Below are 21,179 nucleotides of genomic sequence, written 5' to 3' on the forward strand. Positions count from 1 at the left end.
GAACATTATTTATTTATCTTCACAGCATGTTACCTCGTCTTATTTTGTGTTATTATTATAGTCACCAGGCTTTACTATTAGTATTTTGGATCTGTAAGACTTCTCCAATTCTAAAGAGAAAACTTTGTGAACTAATTTTCACATCAACATGTGGCATTAGATAGACAGACGTGCAGGAAGAATGTATAAAATCAGATCATAGTTTTTAATGGGATATGTTATTGAAATTCACATTCAGATTTTGACAATAGGGATGCACGTCAGATTTAATCAGTTCAGATTTGTCCTCAAAATTCACCATATTCAACCAGATGCATTTGCATTAAATATTCAAATCATGCACCACAGAATGGGCTTTGAGCACATTTTAATGTGAACGTATGGCCCCTTGCAGTGCAATGGAAACTGCTGACAATGCTTTTGGTAGCATACTCATATTACTAAGGATGGAACTCTATATATCTTATTAACAATGGAGTTTTTTGCAGATAAAGAAAAAAAATAGTAAAAACACTAGGGATCTGTGCTGAATTAATTTACCATTCCAATTTCTGTTTTTGAGGAAAAAGCAAAGAACGTATGACTACACACAGATGAGTTTGAGAAATCACTGCAGAAGTATGCAATTAGGCTAAGCAATGCATAAAGAGCTCGATTTATGAAGGTACTCGTTGAGGCAAGATACACAGGATGTCAGTTGGTTAGTGTAATGCATTTTGCCATTACTGTATGCAATATTTTAGAGACGATAACTTACTGCATTATCTGAGAGTATTTCAAGACAATAAGAAACATTAGAAGATCTAAACCATAAGGAAGCTTCAACTTTAAGGTAGGAGGTGGTAGGAGTTCATCCTGTAACTGCTAGGTTGCGAGTTTGAATCCCTGATCAGTCGTTGTGTCCTTAACTGAGAGACTTGACCGACCTTCCCTGCTGGTGGTGTTCAGAGGGCCTTGTAACAGTAACTGGAAATTGGACATAGGTAAAGCTTATTAAAAGGCCTCTTATTGTCCAGCCAACAAAAAAGTCTGAAATTTGCTGCCATTAACTGTCACTGCAAGGCATGTAGAAGTGGGCCTTTGTTACTTTCTGAAAGTCAAAACTAATTTAGTGCTTAATTCGGCCCAAGCATAAATGAAGAAAAGAGAGGAATATAAGCCCTGCCTTTCTACAAAAAAGGAGCACATCCACATAAAAAGCCAAAGGAGACTAAGCTTTGTGAAAATTCCTCACGACTTAATCTAACAGCATCAGTGAACAAGCACAAACCAATGAAGTTGCAGACACAGCCTTGAAAAGGTATGTTCATATTTTTTTTTTCTTTTGACACATTAAACAACACAAGGTAAATTTAACAAAAATAATCTAAGTAATCTTTTCATGGTGTGTTTTTACTCCATTATGTTTTGACAAGGATACAAAATTAAGCCTTGTGACCAAGACAATTGGCTTTTGTGTTAATCTCCACACTTGTTTCAGCAGCTACAAATATCAGTTTTAAGACTCTACATTGCAAACAATTGTGAATATCTGAGGATGCCACACTGACAGATAATTGCAAGACTTCTGGGTGTATGTCACTTTGCCCCCTGAAACACTGACAACACATAATGAGTTTCCCTTAATTGACCCAAATGAGCCGTATAGCAGACAGAAATCACTTTCATAGTGTGTCATCACTTCCCTCTCAAAATAAAAAAAAAAAGAGAAGCGATGGCTCACAGGAGATTATATGCTACAGAAGTGCGAAGACGCACATCCCGTCTGTCTGCGAGCCTAAAAGGAATATGGGTGATAAAACATGCCATGTTTCAGGACAAATCACACATCAAACAAAGTTGCAACGCTGTAAAATGATGCTTAGTAGAAATATCGTTAACATTTTTGGATGGAGAGTGAAATTACAACAGCTGAATGAACAAACACTTAACAAGCAGATGGTCTCTGTTACAGGAACATACTGTATGTGTCAGAAATATGGAAAGAAAATTGTAGGTGTGTGGTTTAGAACAACAAATTTAATGCAAAATTTCTTGATTGCAAGTATCCCGCACTGGGTAGGTATCAATCGTCTGAGTCTTTAAAGCTTGAGGCTTTTCTGCAAGCTTTGAAGCTTGCAGAAAAGCTTTTGTATTAGTACAGAAGCTACTAATAAACTTACATAAACTTAATGTAAAACACAATTCAGACATATTAGTGGGAAAAATAAGCATAGAATCTGTCAACATTTTTTCTAAATAAATGTATTTAAAAGTTAGTTTGGATGGGCATAAAATCATACCCAATCAATCATTCCTATTTCTTCTCTCAATAAAGTTTTTTTTTGTTTGTTTGTTTTGTTTTCACCATATCTATCACAAATTCACTGAGCAAAACTATGGAGTGTTTAAGTGTTCTCTTTTTTTTACATGCACAGTTCATCTTAGAGTACAGAAACAATAATATCAACTTTCCAGCTCCACAGATTAAGGTAGACACAAGAAGGTAAGGCATGTGTCCATAGCTGTGACAGGTCTAATTTCAGCTCACACCTAAATATATATTACAGTGCAACACTGCTCCTCTGAACTGTGGTTTCGTGATACCTTTGATAGCTCAACATCAAAGCCAGATCTCACCACTTTTAACTCTAATAAACTAATTCATATTCTGTGTTTGGGTTCAGCCGAGATGAAAAAAGTAAGTTTGCCCTCACAATGCATATTCATTGGGTGACCGTGCAGAGACACAGACATGCGCTAACAACACTCAAGAGGCTAACAAGACATTGAGCTCTTAAGACTGAATGAAATTTCCCTCGAATTACAGCATATATTAATTCAGAAAGACCTTCCTATGTAATTATGATGGCAATTACAGGTTGTGGTCTTGGTTAATACCCCCTCACTGCTCTAAATCCCCAGGAATCAGTCTCAGGAGCACAGCAAGCATTTAATGTGTGGTCTCCACTGTTGTTGACACACCACCCCTTGGGGTCCATCTGGGTTTTATGGTGAGCCCAAAACAGATGTCTCTAAATGTGTTGTCTGTGTTTGTATGCGTGTGTGTGCGAGTGATTGCTTCACCTCCGGTCTTTCCCTGAAATATATTCACGTCTGCACGGCTGTCTTCCTGACCCACTTGTATCCATTACTGGTGATCTCCCCCTTTGTCAGTGTGTACATGACCCACTTCTATCATGAGCATGGCTTCATTTTTTTATGTGAATTTGTATGAATAGTTTTCAGTATTTAATTTGAGTGTTAAATGTTTTATTTAAAAATGAAAGATTTTTGCAGATTTTCTGTTTTCTTACATTAAACATTTAATGTATTGGACTAACAGCTAACCGAAAACATGGATATATATAAGCTCAAATATGTTTTTTAATACTTTTGAAATGCATGCGCAGTTATATATATAATAATACTAGAGCAGAGTTTTTCTGGTTTTAAGCCTTCTGTAAGATAACTAAAGTCCTTTCCGCCAAGATTCAAAAAGTTTAGATCGGCCTATTGGAGTCGATTAAAAAAAAGCGAATAATTTAAGTGGACACATCCATGACACTGACGTTGAACTGCTTATGAGTTTTCAGCTGAATGCTTTTGTGAGTTTTCCTGGATGTATGCATCCATCAAACTCACCAAACACAGCTTTCCATTCAGCTTAGGGGTAGAAGCAAATGTGTGAATGTCTATAATGATAAATGAATTTCTATTTATGTCAGTCTACCAGTAATTTATTGAAGGCACAGAGCTGCAAGGCTGAAATTCAGCGAATGAACGTCCTCACCCTGAGCTGCTCTTCAAAGGAGACAAACTAAAAAGGTGGAGCGAGAAAGTCAAGTTTAGGGTCACTTAAAAAAGACTGAAGGAGAGGGGCTGTTAATAATGAAAATAATAGAGGACGGAAATAAGGAAGGGAGGAAGATGGGTGGAGGTTGGATGAGGTGAAAGTGAGTAGTAGTCAAGAAACTGGAGCAGGTTGTACTCCACCCCCTCTCCAGAGGAGAGGGGGTGTTAAACAGGTCAGGTAGGAACAAAAGAAGCGATGAGTAAGGAGGAGAATGGAGAGGATTACCAAAACGTGGATTTTAGAGGAAAAGAAAGACAAGCCTAATGGCACTTCAAAAAGCCCTTGGAGTTAAAGAAGTTGGAATGGAGTAGAAGTGTGGTTTGGCTGTGAAGGAAACCCCATGGCATTCCCATATATAACAATCCACATGCCAAAAACAGACAATTTCTCCACATTTCTTTGGCCCAGTGTGCTCATGTCATGTGTCAGTGGACCGGTCCTAGAGAGGTAATTGAATCAGGACATGAAAATAACAGCAGGACAGACTTGAGGTGAAATGGCTGGGCGCAGCTGGAAAAGCAACACCCCTTGACACCTTCAAAGTAAAATGAAAGGAAACACCGGGGGGAAACAGTGGCGCCGCAAGCATCTGAGACTGCAACGTCCAGAGGGCTGACTCTGAGTGGCCTTTCACAAGAGCCACAGCTCCAGGTGCAACACAGAGTGGGTCTGTTTAAAATCCAATCTGATGCTTGGTCTACTTTTCTTTTAAGACTTAAGTGTCTCTGTTTCCAGACAGTCTTTTGGTTTTCTTTAAACATGACTGTAATCATCTGCAACTGGGAAACATGCTAGAACAGGTGAAAAATGATTCAAGTTCACGTTGCCCCCAAAACACATGCTCAGTGTGAAGTAAACCAACTTGCTCAAGTTTCCCACAAAGCTCAGCACGCTTTTTACAGAAAAATAAAGTTGAAAAGGAAGACGGGGAAATTGATTGAGCGGAGGCACAAAGTGCTCTGTTAGCGGCATGCTTTTAACTGAGCTCATCCAGCAAACTATTCTAAAGGGGAAATTGCCTGTAAAAACTTTCCCCTCTGCTACTGCATACCTCAAGCCACAGCAAGTGTAGGGGTTCTTGAGAGCCTTGTGTAAATAAACCCAAATAAGGTGCAAACAAGCCCAATGGGGAAGGGGAACGAGGAGGTTGGAACAAAAAATATAAGGTGGGTTAGTGTTTTCTGCAGCTGCCCAAGACTGTTAATGTCTGCACTTTTTCTGTTAGACACAACCCCTTGGGCCAACTCGAACAATTATGTTATTCTTCTGGGGCTGTGAGTGTGGGTGTCTGCGTTGCAAGACTGCGTCTGGAGGTGATAAAACAGCAGTGAGCACATAAATAATGACTTAATGATCCCCTTCACTCTCAGCTATAATGATGACTTTGGAGTTTTCCTACCCGGGACGCCCGTGGGGTAGGCGGGGTAATCCACACGTGGCCTCCAGGTGTGTTTTTACTCCAACTCCTTAAGATAACTCACAAATTCTTAATGTGCTTTGTTAAGTTCCTGCTTTTGTTGCTTGTCTGCGTGACATATTTTCCATAAAAGCTTTGCTAGGAAAGCATTCTGTCGTGCCACATAGGTACAAACTATATGCTAAACCTTTTGTCGTTTCAAGCGAATAATAGGCCCAGATAATCTGCATCAATCATCCCATCAATTCATATTCTTTTGCATGACAAGAGTACACAAAAATGCACTCAAATGTTTGAGTGACAGGCTGACACCTAATCAAGCTTGCACCTAAATTATAGTCCAGCCATGGAGGCAGAAACACAATTTCTGTAGCTCTGTGACATTGCTGCCTTGCAGTCGACACACAAAATGCACATAGAAGTTAACAACCTTAATCTTTCTTTTTTCGAATTCATTTCTACATATGGATGGATCTTTTAGAAGAATAATTTTGAAGGACAGTTTTAATTATTTTGCCAATACATATTTTGTAGTTTTTAAAAGTTAAGTGGAAACTCTTAAAGCCCTCAGTTAATTCCTATTCCAGGAATTTGCACTCCTAGAAGAAGTGTAAATCAATTACTTTAACAGGTTGAGCTAAATATATAAAACCATAAGGTCTTTGAGAAGGTGCGAAAATCCATTTGGGAATGTACTAAAGGGATAAAAAAAAAGAAAATACTGGTGAGGATTAAAAAAAACAAGGAGTCGTTTGATTTAGCTCATGGAACTGAAGGATAAAAACATGAGGAGTTGGCGTGATTGTAGGATTGTGTTGATGACAATGACATGTTACTTTAATACTCCTTTTGCCAAAATGACAAACTGCTCCTGTGTCTGAATGAGGCAATTTTCTCGGATTTTACCATTTCCGGGTAACTTATTACTTTCAGTTTCTACCTGCTAATCTTCCCAAATTATATTTTGTTGTTGGACAAATAAGTACACCAATCTAATCTGTATTTTAACGTTTCCGGACGATGGAAAAACTGATTAAGTTTCATTCATATTAGTACAAAAATTTTTGACTTTCAACAGAAAAAAATATCAAATTAGGCCAACATACATGAAAAAACAAAATTGTAACAAATTTTATTGTCAAGTATCAATTTGGTTCACAACCATATCATTTTTATAATGTGTTAAAACTCTAAACTCACGAATTGGGCATACATATAAGCGAATAAAACTTATATTAGAGAGTATTTGATAGTCACATTTTGAAGTGCTCATTCCAGCCCCTGATGCAGCGACCCCATGGTTGAAGAGCCATACTGTCCACACCACAATAACTGCTGTTCATCAAAAATATATAATACATTTATTTAAAAAAAAACATACTTTTACAAATGATGGGAACCTATTTCTATATGAAGTGCTTATAGAAGTCACTTAAAAGAAAAAAAAGTTATGAGCTGAAAAAAATGAATAAACTTTATCTCTTCTGGGGTTTTTTCAAACCAGCAAAGGCTTTAAAGAACCAAACAAAGAACAGTCGCACAATTACCTCCTGAGAGTCAGCTACTTCATGGTCCCTTGTATCGGTTTTTGCTTCATATTGTGTGTTGTCTCTTCTTTTTGATGTTTTTCTGAAGTTAACAAATAGACGCGGGAAAAATCCCCCCCCCACCCCCCACCCCCCTGCCCTTAACCATAACAGTAAGGGAAGTGCTTTTCCTCCTAGAAGGCCCTGAGGGAGAACTGTGGAGTACAAAATAGATCAGGATGCTACAGGGCACTGGTTTCATAAGGGCAGAGGTCTATTTTTAATGACAACCAGAGCACGGTAATACCATGCTGTGTGTAGGGCAAACAGAGAGCAGAGGGATGTTCTGCGTAGGAGTTATTTCCAATACTATGACTGTCTGAAAAGTTCTGCAGAGGTTTTAAGTCAAAAACTACTGTAAAAGTTTCCTGCAACAACATCTCTGACACAAAATGACTTGTCTCCACTGATCCCAGGTTATTGTTAAGGGGTGATAAAGTAAAGTAAAGTCTTCTTCTTTTAGTTCCCTGTTTTCATGATAAAGTTTAAAAAAGACATTCATGAGCTTTTTCGAAAATGTGCTTCTTCCTCGCGTATCTGAATCTCCAAAACAAGGCAGAGAGAAAGCTGGAGGTCAGTATTTAGGTGAATAGGCTCAATCTGGGGTCAACAAGCTGGAGCAAAACCATTATGAGAATGTGAAAGAGGAGACGTTCCTTTCATTAGAAGTGCGACCCGCTGACCCCCTGAAGTCCTGACACATGCATCCAAGCTGCATGTGAAATAAACAGAACTATATATGCTGCTTCCTATATGTACACAAAAAAGCTCCTTTTGTAACTGCCTGAACTCACTCTGGTTAGCTTGAGGATTTATTTGCTGATTTCAGTACAGTCACTATCTAGCAGACTCACTTTCTCAGATCTCTGCCAACGCTGGGAGATGCCGTAGGCTGTAAAGCTTCTCCAAACAACATAAAAAAACACAATGCACACTTTACGACTGGTACAACCTTGCATTTGCCTTATGATTTAGAAACATGAATAATGACAATTTGTTAATAATCAACATGGATCATGACATATGGAATAAAATAACTACAATAAGACATGAACTATTTTTTATGCCAATACAGCTGTCAAAATTATACAAAAGTCAATTTGAGAAACAATATAAATGTATCCTACATTTGCTCTTTTTGGGTGACATACTTCAACTGAATAACTCATCTTTAACCAAGATTAAAATGTCTTTAAAAATGAGTATTTTATTAGTCTACATTATTCTTTTCTGCATACATATTCACAAAACAAGTGCTAATATTAGCATTGCAGTACATTTGCACAGCTAACCCCCACAGGAAGTTTAAAACTAAAGAAAAGTTGATGGATTGTTTATGATTAATTTATAGATTTTTCCTTTCTGGTTATAGAGCGTCTTTCCCTACAGATCTTACATTTTTAATAAGTTAATCTTACAAAATATCTTATTTGAAAATCAGTCATTGGACTAATATTGATTTAGTTTTTCAATATTGAAAAACTGAATCTTGGCATATTTTCCGATCTTCAAGGTGCTGTAATAATACTAAAATTGACTGTTAAAAATAGTTTAATATTCATAAAGGGGTTTTTCTTGTATTTTGATTTTTGATTTTTATCCTTTGGAAACCACTTAAATAGATAATTATTGTCACAGGTGTGTCCATAGTTCTCATTTGCTCTATTGATGATGAAGACTGTCACTGACCTGAAAAGCTTACGCCTCTATGGAGAATGGATGAGTATCTTCAGTAGTTTTCCATATTGGTTATTGTGATTGCTGCTTTAATGCTCCCTATGATAGCGGTCTGTCCAACAATCATTCATGTGCTTTCAGTGTTTGTGAAAGCAGTTGTGAAGTGTAAAATTGCATTTTATACCATTTAGCTGTAGTTTGAGTATTTTAGTGTGACCACACGTAGTAGTCTGTTCCATTTAAACAATTAAAAATATACATCCTATGAATTATTTTCTGAATTTGTGAAACATACAGCCTATATTTAAATATATATTTTTTTAAATTATAGGATAAAAATGTATTTAGTATGAGATAAGCAGCCAATCATACCTATCTCTATCTGTGTGAATGCCAGAAATGATGGCATTTCAGCATCAGGCGATAAACACATCAATACGGTCTAACGTAGCCAAAGGGGTATTAACATAAAAAAAAAAAAAAAAAAACACATTCAAAGGACTCCAGATGTTCCCAAATGTTAATTGTAACCTCGGAGACCTTAAACCACAGGCCATCTCTTCCGTGTTTCAGTGAAATAACAGGGGAAGTGAGCTAATGCCATGTCTTTACAAAAAATAGCTCTTACAAAGTAACAAATAGCTGATAACACAGAATGCTGCTATGCTGATGTGAATAAATTGCATTATTTCATGGACGTGACTAGCAAATCATCATCAACTGTGTGCACCAATGTAAGATAAAAGAAAAAGCAGCAACTTGCTTGAGTTGTTCATGTGTGTGCCTTAATTCAATGGCAGGTATCCAAGATATCATCAGGAATTTTGAACAGGCAGTTAAATGCTCCATCAATTTGACCTAACCAGAAAAACTGAATACTTTATGAACCTCAGTCATTTTGTGAAATGTTAAAGGTTTATGGCAGTACAATAAAAAAATGACCACAAGAGTTTGACTGGATAGGTTGTTATTAAAATACGCCTCTTTTTTTTCTGGGAACAAAGTTTAGGACTTATGGAAGTATGCAATTTTTAAAAGATGTGACCAGCAGGGTGATGTTTGGCCACAGCAGGCATCCCTTTAGCTCAATCCAACTATAAAACATGGTGGTGGGTGGCTGATAATTTGGACTCATTTTGCAGCCAAAGCAACTGTGTGTATGTAAGTATGAGGAAAGCTGGCCCAGACAGAGTTATAAAAAATGGGTGAAATTGCAAATCCAGTAGCAGATGAACATCGAATTGAGTGGGAATAAAAATAATTATGATGTTGCAATGCCCCTTGTCCAGAACTGAAAGACACATCATGATTCAATGGATGCACAGCAGAAAAGATTCGGTAAAGTCAGTTTGAATCAAGTAACCTTAATCCTACGTAAGGTTTTTTAGTTGGAAGTTACATTGTTAATATTCTGAGTTTAGTACCGTCATATGATATGCATTAAAATTGTGTTATTTTTGTAGTTATTATTTAAATCATCTTTACCAACGAAGCAGAACAAGATCAGGCCAATAATCTGCATAGTATTTGGTCAAACATTGATCAAATACTGAAGTTCACATCCCCAGGGAATGCAGGAGGAACTCTACAGAGCTCTAGCAGAATAACATAAACTCTGTTGTTTTAACAAACAGTATAATGAAACCACTGCATTAACCAACCCTGGACTGTATATGGAAACAAAGAGCAGTCCCAGCAATACCTAAAGATTTATTCTATTGCTTTCTGCCACAGCTTATGTCCTTATCACTGCAACCCAGTACCTGGCGAGACTTAATTTCCCATAAGACAATGTCCCTTTAAACAAAACTCCCACTTATCCACAAACGAATTCAGCTCCATGCTGTCATGCACACATAGCAAAAATCTATCAAAGTCAAGTCTGGCTTATAGAACAAGAAGCTCAATGTTGCCTGGAAGCCACGCGATTCGGAACTGGTTGTCCTTTTCCCAGTCAGTTCATTTAAGATGGACTGAAAGGGTATTCAGAGGGAATAATGAACGCTTTATTGTCCAGTGTTGGTTTTAGATCAGACCACATGTCCACTATGTGGTTTCACCTTCAGAACTGAGGCAGCATTGTGTCTTGGAGTCGCCAGACCATAATCATCCTGTTTCTGGCAAAGAGCATGACTCTTGAGAGTCTCATGTCTTGACAGTGTGCTGCAGTTGCAGGAAAGTGTCTGGAAATCAAAGGGTGAATGAAAAAAAAGCACTTAACCTCGTGCTTTTTTTAGTTTTTCCTGTTTTGTTTTGAGAAGCCGTCACCAAAATGTAAAGATGTGGTTACATATTTAATTTCTTAATTTCAAGGGTAACTTTTTCTCTATCTTCAAGATATTTTATTAGGATTTTATGCGATAGACCAACACACATAAACCATGTAATTGTTAAGGGGAAAGAAAATGACATCTTTTGAAGATATCTAAAAGGTGTTTGTCCAATGCGATTCTCATTCTAATTCGTACAATTGCACCAGGCTGCACCAAAATGGGTTGAGTGTCAAATCTTCCCACATAAGCTCTGCTAAGGTCTAGACTTTTAGTCATTTTAACACAAGAAATAGCCTTGATCTATTTTTTAGAGAATAAAAGAAGACATAAAAAGAAAAGAAGAGAAAACACTTTGATCTAAACCTCATAATTTTGGGTTGTTGTCCCAGTCTCAATGTTTTCTCAAACAAGTTTTCTTCCAGCACCGCCTTGAATTTGGCTCCATCCAACATCTCACCATCGAACGTGTTGGTGGCACATGTTGAAAGTGCCACGAACACGTTTCACGGGAGCATGATATGTTAAAAGGTTGGAAAGGGACACAATGTTAAAAAGAGTAATGAATGCTGAAGGCCTTTATCTGTTAAATGTATTTGGTTAATAAATGTATTAAATAAAAAACACCATTTTGGATTGGTTTTTCACAAGGACTCAGCTTGATTTTAAATATTTTAAGTTATCCAAAGGGTTGCAAGATTATTTCAGTGTAGGAAAGGGGTTCGATGATGCCAAGGTCTTATTAGTTTGAAGACTTCTCTATCATTTTTACATGTGCAGAAGTTAAATGGAAAGACAACGGTGTATTTCAAAAGCCAAAGTGAACATCGGAAAGACTTGTTTAATATCTAATTATTTAAGTGGATAAGTTTCCTTTGAATGAAAATAAAGAAATATGTAATAAATACCCATTGAACCATGGCCAAGAATTAGCAAGAAAATTCTAAATCTTCACTACTTTTAGTCTGCAAAGCACCTGAGGGTCAGTTGGGAAAGTCAAGAGAGTAAAATCCAGCAGACTACAGTTTTGAGAGTTGACAGTGTGCAGAAACTTGGGAATGTCTTGAGTGAGCATACAGAAAATATACTAAGGTTTCAGTAAATTGATATTTCTCTCTCATGCTTCCACCATCCTGTCAGGCCAAACTCTTTGCCTATCTGTCCTTTTCCCTCTACCACTGACAGCTGAATCCAACCTACCGGCTCATCCAGGTTTCTATTGAGAGAAGCTCCATGTACAATTATTTCCCTCAGACCTGCTCCTTGTGGTGTTTGCTCATCACTCCCTATATACCTTCTCTATCTCCTTGATTTTCTCTCTCCTACCCTTTACTTTTCCATTCAAGAATCAGATTCTATCCCTTTTTGTCTTGGAAACTGAAGCTCTTATCTCTTTGCCTTTATATCGCTCCTGATCTCCCTCAGTATCTCTTTTTTTTTCCCCTGGCTGAAATGCATGTAGTGGACTGTTTTATCTTTTGATGTTATCACAAAATTTCACATGAGGTTCGATAAAAAGAATTCGGCATGCTGTGTGATTTTATTTTCTCATTCATCTGCTGGGTAAAGTATCATCTTATAACGCGTTTTTTTTTTCAGCATATATTGCTCTGATAAGCCCTGCGTAATATTTCAAAGCATTGATAAATGTTTTCATTTGCTGAAGATTAAAGGATTTTCTGTATTTATATCCTCTCACTGATCAAATTATTGCTTTTCTGGTTGTTTGTGTTGCTACAGAAAACATGAAGCTGGGATAGCGCTAAACATATTACATCAAAAGCATTTTTTGTATCCTAAAATGATGCACTCAATTAAGATAAGAAGCAATGAGGCAATACCAGAGAGAAATAAAACCCTAAAAAGTACAGATTGGATCAATCAGATCCAATATTGGTACAACACCCGAAACCGATGTCAATCTACGGTTGGATATTGGGCGGAGGTCATTGACCCACAAATTATGATTTAGCTTTAGCATAGCGGTTGTGTGGCAACCCGATATTGGCCATTAGTACTCAATGCAGCTATGTAAGGTCAAAAAGTAAAGCACTACCAGTACCACTCTAAAAAACATGTAAATTCAATAAAAAACTATTTTTGGGGTTAAACATATTAAGGATGCTTTAACTCACGTTGTCATTCCCACAATGTTGAAAACCATGCATGATTTACAACATTTAGACAGGTGCATCAAAATAGTAAACCAAGCAAATTAGGTAATAAATTAATTTAGCAATTTTAGTGTAAATAGTTTAAATTAGTTTAAACTTAGCAACAACCTTTTGCTACCTTCCTTACTGACAAGTTGGTAGCAAACAAATTGTTGCAGAGTGAGTCTTTCTGTGTAATACCACGCTATTGTGGACAGAGTCAATATAACAAATGTCTGTTTTGTATTTTCTGCAAACATTTAGAGCAGAGGAAGACATCTCAGGTTGCAAGAGTAACAAAGAAAACAAATCTATAAGTTTACACAACAGGAAGGTTTGGACATGGAAATCGGTTTTATCTAATTGTTTAGTTTTCATGTCCATCTGTAATAAAGCATAGCGATTTGAGAAAAGTTGGCAGCCTGTTGGAAAAATGTTGCTGAATTTAAATCATATTTCCAGCATAGGGATTACTACATGAGAAGTATGCTGTTACACATGGAAAATACTCCACAAAGTAACAGTCATATATTTGTTTTTAATCCCCTGATATTAATTTGTTGCATCTCCCTCCTCCTCCTTACTCTTAGCAGTCTGCATGATGATTTATCAGCTCTGTAACACAATATTGACACTAACAAGAAAGAAAATGCAATTATCTATCTTTTTTAATAATAATGCAGCCAAAGGCAAATAGTAGCAGCATAGCTGAGACATTTTATATATTTCTTTGTGACACCAGGATAAGCACAAGATTATATATTTAAGACAAATTGCTCTTCCTTGGGAAAAAAATGCATTTAAGTTAAATATCAGAGCATCTCAACCAAAAATCATTAAAGGTTTCCAGGCAAGTCACTTCCTCTGCTTATATATAAAATCTGAAAGCAAACACAAGCTGAACCCCTGCTTTAGTAATAGCTGGCTGTTAATTTAGTTGTGCCTATACATAGCAAAGAGTGTTAAAGTCTCACAGGAGGCAGTCCAGTTTTACTCTAACCTCTGAGGTGCAAGCCGCAGCGTGAAATGAAGAGGCTCCTACAAAAGGAGAATTATACGAGCTGAGCCCTGCTATCAAATGATCCTCTCATTCCTACTTGAAAGTCGTTCATCTTTCACAGAATTACTACAGGGTGACATCCCACAGAGGAAAGAAAAAAAAAAAGACAAAAAAAGCATGTACTAACCCCTCTGTCTGCCTGTGCGCTTGGTGAAAACTCATGACTCACTTCCCTACCCAAATGGCCCCAGAGCACCCGATCAGTCAATAAACAAAGCCTGGCAAAGCATCCTCCCTTTTTCATCCTGGATTCTCTCATTTTAAATCCTCTTTTCACCTCTTCTACACCCTCCTGCTTATTACGCCTCATCCCCCTGCCTTACTGCCCCTGTGTTCCTCTTCATCTATCCCTCTTCCCTACCTCAGACAGATACAAATATAGAAGAAAATGAAGTCAAAACAACAACAAAAAGTTTACGGTAATCACTTCTGTTGTCACTAAAGTTTGCCACCATCCCTCTGCTTTTAACCTTTCTCACATCCTCGCAGCTTCATCCCCGAGCGCAAAAAAAGAGGCTTTGGGGATTACTTAATCGTGACCCAAATACAGTCCCTCTTTTTGGTTCTGTGCTCATGTCATGGCTAAAAGACAGACTCCTTTTGCTATTTGAGCTCAGTTTGGGGTTGTAGTTGAGAAAGAGGACAGAGTTAATGTAGTGTAACAGTGCAGGGTGAGTGACTGGCGGGCTCAGCGGAGATAATTCCCTCTGACGTGCGGACATGAAAACTGGATGTTCAAAATCGCAGATATTCGCACTCAAACCCAACGACAATAATAACAGCAGGTCTAGGATTGCGTGTGTCACCTGCCTGCATTTCTCTTCCTCTGTCTCTGAAGTCAAATTTCCAACACCTGCTCTTGTGCTGTTTAACATGCAGTGTGAAATTACAGCGCTTCCCCTCGCCTGTACAACAAGGATGCATCCCATCGGAGAACTGCTGGCGTGCGTGTTTTGTCTGATACGTGAGCACTGTTCATCATGTCAGTCCCACCTTTTGCTCATGTCTGATGCAATTCTGAAAGTTTTTCCTTCTTTTATGACTTCATTAAATATTTCCTTATTCTTTAAAAATATCAAATCATTAAGAACTAGCTCTGAGAGAAGGTGATGGAACACTAGATAAATCATATTAAAGTTTTTCTGTTTTAGGTCTTGGTTTCTAACTAAATTCTACAAAACTGACTTTTTTCATCACTTTCTGCAAAGTCAGAAGTACATACCTTTCCTTAAGATTTCGCAGGATTGTGGAAAAGGCTTATGCGTCCTTTCAACAGTGTATGTAAACATCTGGTTTCAAGTGTAGTGTCATGTCGGGTTTGTGTGGATAAACAACAGATGCTGTGTTGTTGCCATACGATAATTTCCTCTTTGGCGATGAAAAACAGAAATGCAGTGAATGACTGACTTTCATTTCCTTTGTGACGGACAGGGTCTCAAATTCACTGGGAAACCTCCGAGTTGCCATAGAAACACCATACCATCTCTCAAATTGACAGACAATAGCAGAAATAAAAGGAGGTGGGAAAACGTTTGCACACACCATTGCAACTTTTTCATTTATGTGGAAATAAATCAGGAAGGTATCAAAACTCAGTGCTACAGACGTAAAAAAAAAAGTGCTTAAGATCAAAACAAAAAACATACCTGTTGAGCCTTTTACATTTTATCATGTTACAACCACAAATATACAAGCCAGAAATACGATTAAGAAATTTAACAGTCTATTAAATGGTCCAGTCAAAGTCTAGACTTGAATCCAACTGTGAATCTGTGGAAAAATTTGAAAATCAAAGTTCTGATCTATTTAAACTTGAGGTATTTTGCGAGGGGAAAAAAATGATAAGAAATGTGGTTCTGTATAATACCAACTCATGGAGCTGAAGATAAATGAATCCCAAAGGTTTTGTAAATTTTATAAAATACATAGCATTGTGTTGTTCAAACAAAATAAAAAAAAAAAAAAACAAGCCTGAAAACCCAAGTGTCAGGTGAAAGAATTGAAAAATTAAATGAAGACAAAGTGGCTGTGATACATAAATACCTCTGGGTAATGAGAGGGCAAAGCCCAGCAGGAAGCAACAGAAACCACTTCAACTGTTGTTTGAGTCTCTGAGTTTACTTGCATAGGAGGAATAATTCGCCTACTGGGAGAAATGTAGTAAAATCGGTTCTGTCATGCAGTTCTCAGCCAATGAAGTCAAATTCTTTGTGAAGGCAGGGTGAACAGACACCAACCATCAACAAATTCTTCTTTGTTGGTGCCAGATAAATAATTAACCAAAAGGCTCTCAAAGAAGAACACTCTGGGGCCATAGGGTAATGACTGTTTAGTTTACATGTGCATGATTATGCCTTTTACTCTCACTCTCAGCAGGGCTGGACCCCCATTGAGACGCCGGATCACAAAGGTCAACAACAATTGGCTTGTCATTCTGTGGGTTTCCATAGTTACCGTGTGGGCTGGCGAGGCCGCCGGGATCATTTTCATCACAGAGTTCTTCCTGGCTAGGGCTAATTGCTGTGTTTGTGCTGGTGTCAGTGCTAGGGCAATCTGCCATCGCATTGCAAATATCAGCGCTGCTAGTCAAACAACGTCCTTCACTACAAACTCAGGAATATGAAACTCCGTACCCGGGAAGACTATTTTTACACTTGTTAAATGTGTCCGTTTCAATTTAATAGGATAAATCGTAGTGCTGTTTATGTAGTTATGTAGTTATTAGCATACGTGCAATTTTCCACCCTCTCAAAATTCACATCAGACTTTCTAAAACTATTCACTCTATTTATTTTTTGTAGAAAAACAACATGCAATCAAATCAGAGACTTTTCAAGTTTGCGGTTTTGTTTATTTTTAAACAAGCTCACTGCTCATATAAACTGATCTGTCTTCTGAGAATGGATGTAATCACACTCTCTAAGTAAAACTGAATTTGTGGTTTCAGTCTTTGTTCCCGTTTTCATTGTCCCCAAAGAATTGTAGCATTCACGATCCAGAAAATGCCTAGACACTGAGTGAAAATAATTTTGCCTTCTAGACCTCCAGCCCCCTCTCCATTGTCTAAACCCGTTTATCAGTAAAGGGTCATGTGTGGGCTTCTGCCCATCTCCAAGGCAAGAGGCGATCTCTACTTTGGACAGGTCGCGAGTCAATCAAAGGGCAACACAGGACAAACAAACACACAAACTCGTACCTAGCGGGCAATTCGGAGCAAACAATTTACCTAAGAGTAATATTTTTCTTTTTTGAGAGGCAGCCGGATCCCGTCCAGACATGGGTTATGTATTTCTATCGGTGAGCACAGTGTGATGACAGAAGGGATGAACACAGCGATGGGACTGAGCCTTTAAGATTAGATTAAACAGTTCATGGTATCAAACCTAATACCATGATCAAAACAAAAAAAATAAATAAATAAATCAACTGAATACCCAAAAGAAGGCTGCTGAAGGCTCTGCACTCTCACTCAGTAATCATTTTCATTTTACAAGGTGGATGCCTCAGGTCTGAAAAACAATTGGTCATAAATGATATAGTAAACAATTATATCCATTCAATTATACACCGTTGAGCATGAGTGGGGACAAAGCAAAGCTGCAGGGCAGCTGTGCACAAATGGATGCATAGCATTTAATTTATATGCATTATCTCCTTTAATTTAACATTTTCTCGCTGATTTCCCGAAAGAGTTTCTGAAGGCTGCATCAATGGGGCTTTTCAGACATGTGAATCACACTCGCAAACTCAATTTTGCAAGCTAAGAAATGCTGGAATTAAACTTTCATTCTGTCCTGAATAGTTTAACAAAACCACAAGTTAACAAATCCAAGGGCAGCTCTTTGCTGGAACATAATAATTTGACTACTTTGAGGTGCTCAGAAGAAATCCTGTAGTTGCAAATAAATACTGCAACTACAGGTGCATTTATTTGCACTGAATCAGTCTTTCAATGGGCAATGAAATCTGTTTGACTTCTACCCCGTAAAACTTTATTTACTTTATCGATTGGGAAATTCTGCAAAAAGAGATTAAATTTATATTTAAAAGGAAGATAGTTTTTTATTATTATCATTTAATGTTATATTATTGTATTTTATGAGAGAATATAACATCTTTTGAACCCAGTTTTTGTTTTATTAACAATGGTTTAAAAGCCTAGAACATACTCAATGCAAAAATAAAACAGAAAACTTAAACAAAAACTAAATAAGTACAGGTTTTAGGTAGCAGAAACAGATCAAAACATGTAGCTAAGCATAGCAGCTTTCATTTTTAGCTTTTCTCAATTTACTATGCGCTTATTAGTGTTGAAACATATTTTAAAGATATTTGTTTAAGTTTGTCTAACAGTGGTTTTAAATAATTAAGCCTGCTCAGGTAAAAATATATATATACATATATTTAATATGTATTTAACTAACTAAATGCATATTCAGATGCTGAAACAAATCATAAAGTAAACAGCTATTTTTGATTTTTAATTCCTTTTTTTATCCAGTTCTTTCTTTATCCTCTGTGACATATGTTTTTGAGTCGTTATTAAATACTGGTTCTCCTCAATTTGATGTTGCATTTATTTTACTGAGTAATAATAGGTGATATCATAATCAAAGAGCATAACAGAAAAAAAACTATGAGGTAGGAAGATCCCTTATAGGGAGGAGGATGAATGCAAAGTCTTTGATTGATACAATCAGCTGGCAGGTAACTTTTTCCATTATATGATCACCTTGACCATGTTGTGCTGTATCTACGTGGACGTTGGACTGAATATGTCTGAATGTAGCAGTCTAACTGGATTCTAAGTGAATTGACTTTTCAGCTAAATTTGGAGTTTAGGCAACTGAACATGTTTCTCTTGTAGTCATTATAATTTGGTGCTACCTGGAGGAAAATAATGAGTTGAGCCCAGCCTTCCAGTGGTGTTTAAACCAACAACTTAAGAATTAAGATGTGAGTTGAAGGGGGGAAGCCAGACAGAGCTGTGAGTGTTATTGAGTAGACTTCAGCTTTGTGATGGTGATGGCTGCACTCTGCCAGCACCACCATGTGGTCAGTAATTGAAGGGCATGAGGAAAAAAAAACAAAAAACTTCTCAAACTGATTATCTTTGTTATGGGTGGTTCGTGAGCGGGTGCATGTTTGGTGCTTCAAGACGGCGCATCCCTATATAACAACAGGATGTTATCAGTAAATAGGAAATTGACTTTAGAGATCAAACAAAACCGTGCGCGTATTTAGCAGGAAACTGATGCACAATCCACGTGAGAACGTTCAACATTTTAAATATCAGCAATGAAGCAGACGCGTGCATCAGCACAACATCATGGTAATGTTTTCGTCTCTTACCAAGTAAAGTGCCCAACTCCCGTTCATCTAGCACCGAGCAAAACTGCGTGTCTTGTCCCAGAGAGAAGAGTGGTGGGGTAACTGGAAATGAAGAGGAGCTGGAGGTGAAATATCCTTACAGCTTATTTGTCTCTGAGAATGACGACCACGTTTCAAAAATAATTGTAATAAAAAATAAAACAAAAAAATAAAACAAAAACTCCTGCTGTCTCTGCAGGGATTCCTCTGTGCTCTGTCTCGTCCCTCCGGAGCCAAGTGTGCTATTTCTGCCCCTCGGGGGAAGCGCTCACCGGGACCAAGCCGCCCGGCGCACGGTTCGTAATCGGACACCGCACTGTCGCGCTGCGCTGCGCCACGCACCGAATGCCTTCACTCCGTGTCGTGTTCAGCTCTCACACAAAAGAAGCACTTTAACCTTGAAAACGCCACACACAAAAAAAACAACGAAGAAAAGAAGAAAAAAAAACTTTTGTATCTTAGCTATAATGGCTGCTTGTGCAAAGAAAAGAAAAACACACACACACAGCCAGAGGAGCGGAGGTGGGCGCTGTGTCCACAATGCTGCTTTCAGTTAAAGCTGCGCAGCTCAGGAGCAAGGTTTTTGTTAGCTGAGCACTGCGCCCCCACTTCGCGCGTCCTCTCCGGCGGGGAGGAGAGACGTGGCAGAGACTCACAGCTCTCCTGCAGGTGGAGGAATATAAGTGAAGACCATACAACGATGGAGCAACAAGTGGATGGACGGAGATTTGTTAAGATAGATTTTTATCGTGACATATTGAGAGCAATATCACATTTAACCTGGTTAAAGGTCAGCACCATGGGAAAGCGTCATGTAACCCTGGGGGTGTTTAAGAATGGTGTGTGTCAGAACATGCGGCACAGCGCACATGTTCTCCTATATTTAAACTTTCAATGTTATTAGAGAAGTTAGCATTTCGCGCATTTCCAGAACAGTTGCCCTCTGGTCAGATCGAACCAAAGGGCAACTCGATATGTGAAATTTTAATTGAGGCTGCAAACAAATACCCTGAAAACACCATCACCACTGTGGAACAGGGTGATGGGAACATCATGCTCTGGCCACAAAAGAGGAGGCCAATTTTCTAAACATACAACGACAGTGAAAACCGAATGACTTAGAGCACACATTCATAAGTTACAAAAGGGCCACTCAAAGTATTTCAACAACTTTTATTGTGGCACTTCACAAATCTGACTTCAAGGAAGAATGACAAGAATAATACAAAAATAATTATATTAAAAAAAATCCCTAAGCAATGTTTGCAGTTTGGAAGAATGTGTTCTGGTCAGACAAGACCAAGGTTGAACTTTCTGCTCTTCATGGAAAATACTGGAAAGCTAGCACCAGTAGCACATAATTGTGAACATAAAAACCCCACTCTTGAAATAGTGGCAGCATCTGCAAAAATGGTGTTCTTTAGCAAGAGCAGGAAAGCTGGTTAGTTGATGTGGGGAGGGTGGAGAGTGGATATGAAAACAAAGTAAGGAAAAACCACCCTAAACATACTGCTACTTCGTGTGACTATACGTTCACTTCCAATCAGATAGTTTTACATCAAGTTAAATCAATGTGTTTTAATGACCCTATTAAAGTCCAGACCTGTAGTTCATTCACAAAATCTGTGGTAAACAAGTACAGCTCTGGACTGGTCTCACCTGGAATATAAAATGAAAGGTTCATGCAGAAAGAAAATAGAGAAAGCTAACAATAAGGCTTAGCTCTGCATCCTGTTTGACTGACCCTGAGATATTTTGCTCAAGAAGAACGAGCGAAAATGTAATAGCTTACGTCTACAAAGCTGTTGGAG

At 37.9% G+C, this 21,179-nt stretch overlaps 1 protein-coding gene across 3 annotated transcripts in view; it reads right to left on the reverse strand.

The window, feature by feature from the left end:
• sema5a (sema domain, seven thrombospondin repeats (type 1 and type 1-like), transmembrane domain (TM) and short cytoplasmic domain, (semaphorin) 5A) overlaps positions 1 to 19,948 on the reverse strand; it is a 138,448-nt gene extending 118,500 nt beyond the window's left edge. For all 3 annotated transcript variants that reach the window (XR_008606471.1, XM_055037520.1, XM_055037521.1), the window contains exon 1: positions 19,351 to 19,948. The gene's annotated coding sequence lies outside the window, so the exon portion shown is untranslated. The remainder of the gene's footprint in view (positions 1 to 19,350) is intronic.
• Positions 19,949 to 21,179: the final 1,231 nt, after the last annotated feature.

The sequence above is a fragment of the Poeciliopsis prolifica genome, unplaced genomic scaffold (assembly GCF_027474105.1).
Source record: "Poeciliopsis prolifica strain line A6 unplaced genomic scaffold, Auburn_PproV2 SCAFFOLD012, whole genome shotgun sequence".
In the NCBI taxonomy this organism is placed as follows: Eukaryota; Metazoa; Chordata; class Actinopteri; order Cyprinodontiformes; family Poeciliidae; genus Poeciliopsis; species Poeciliopsis prolifica.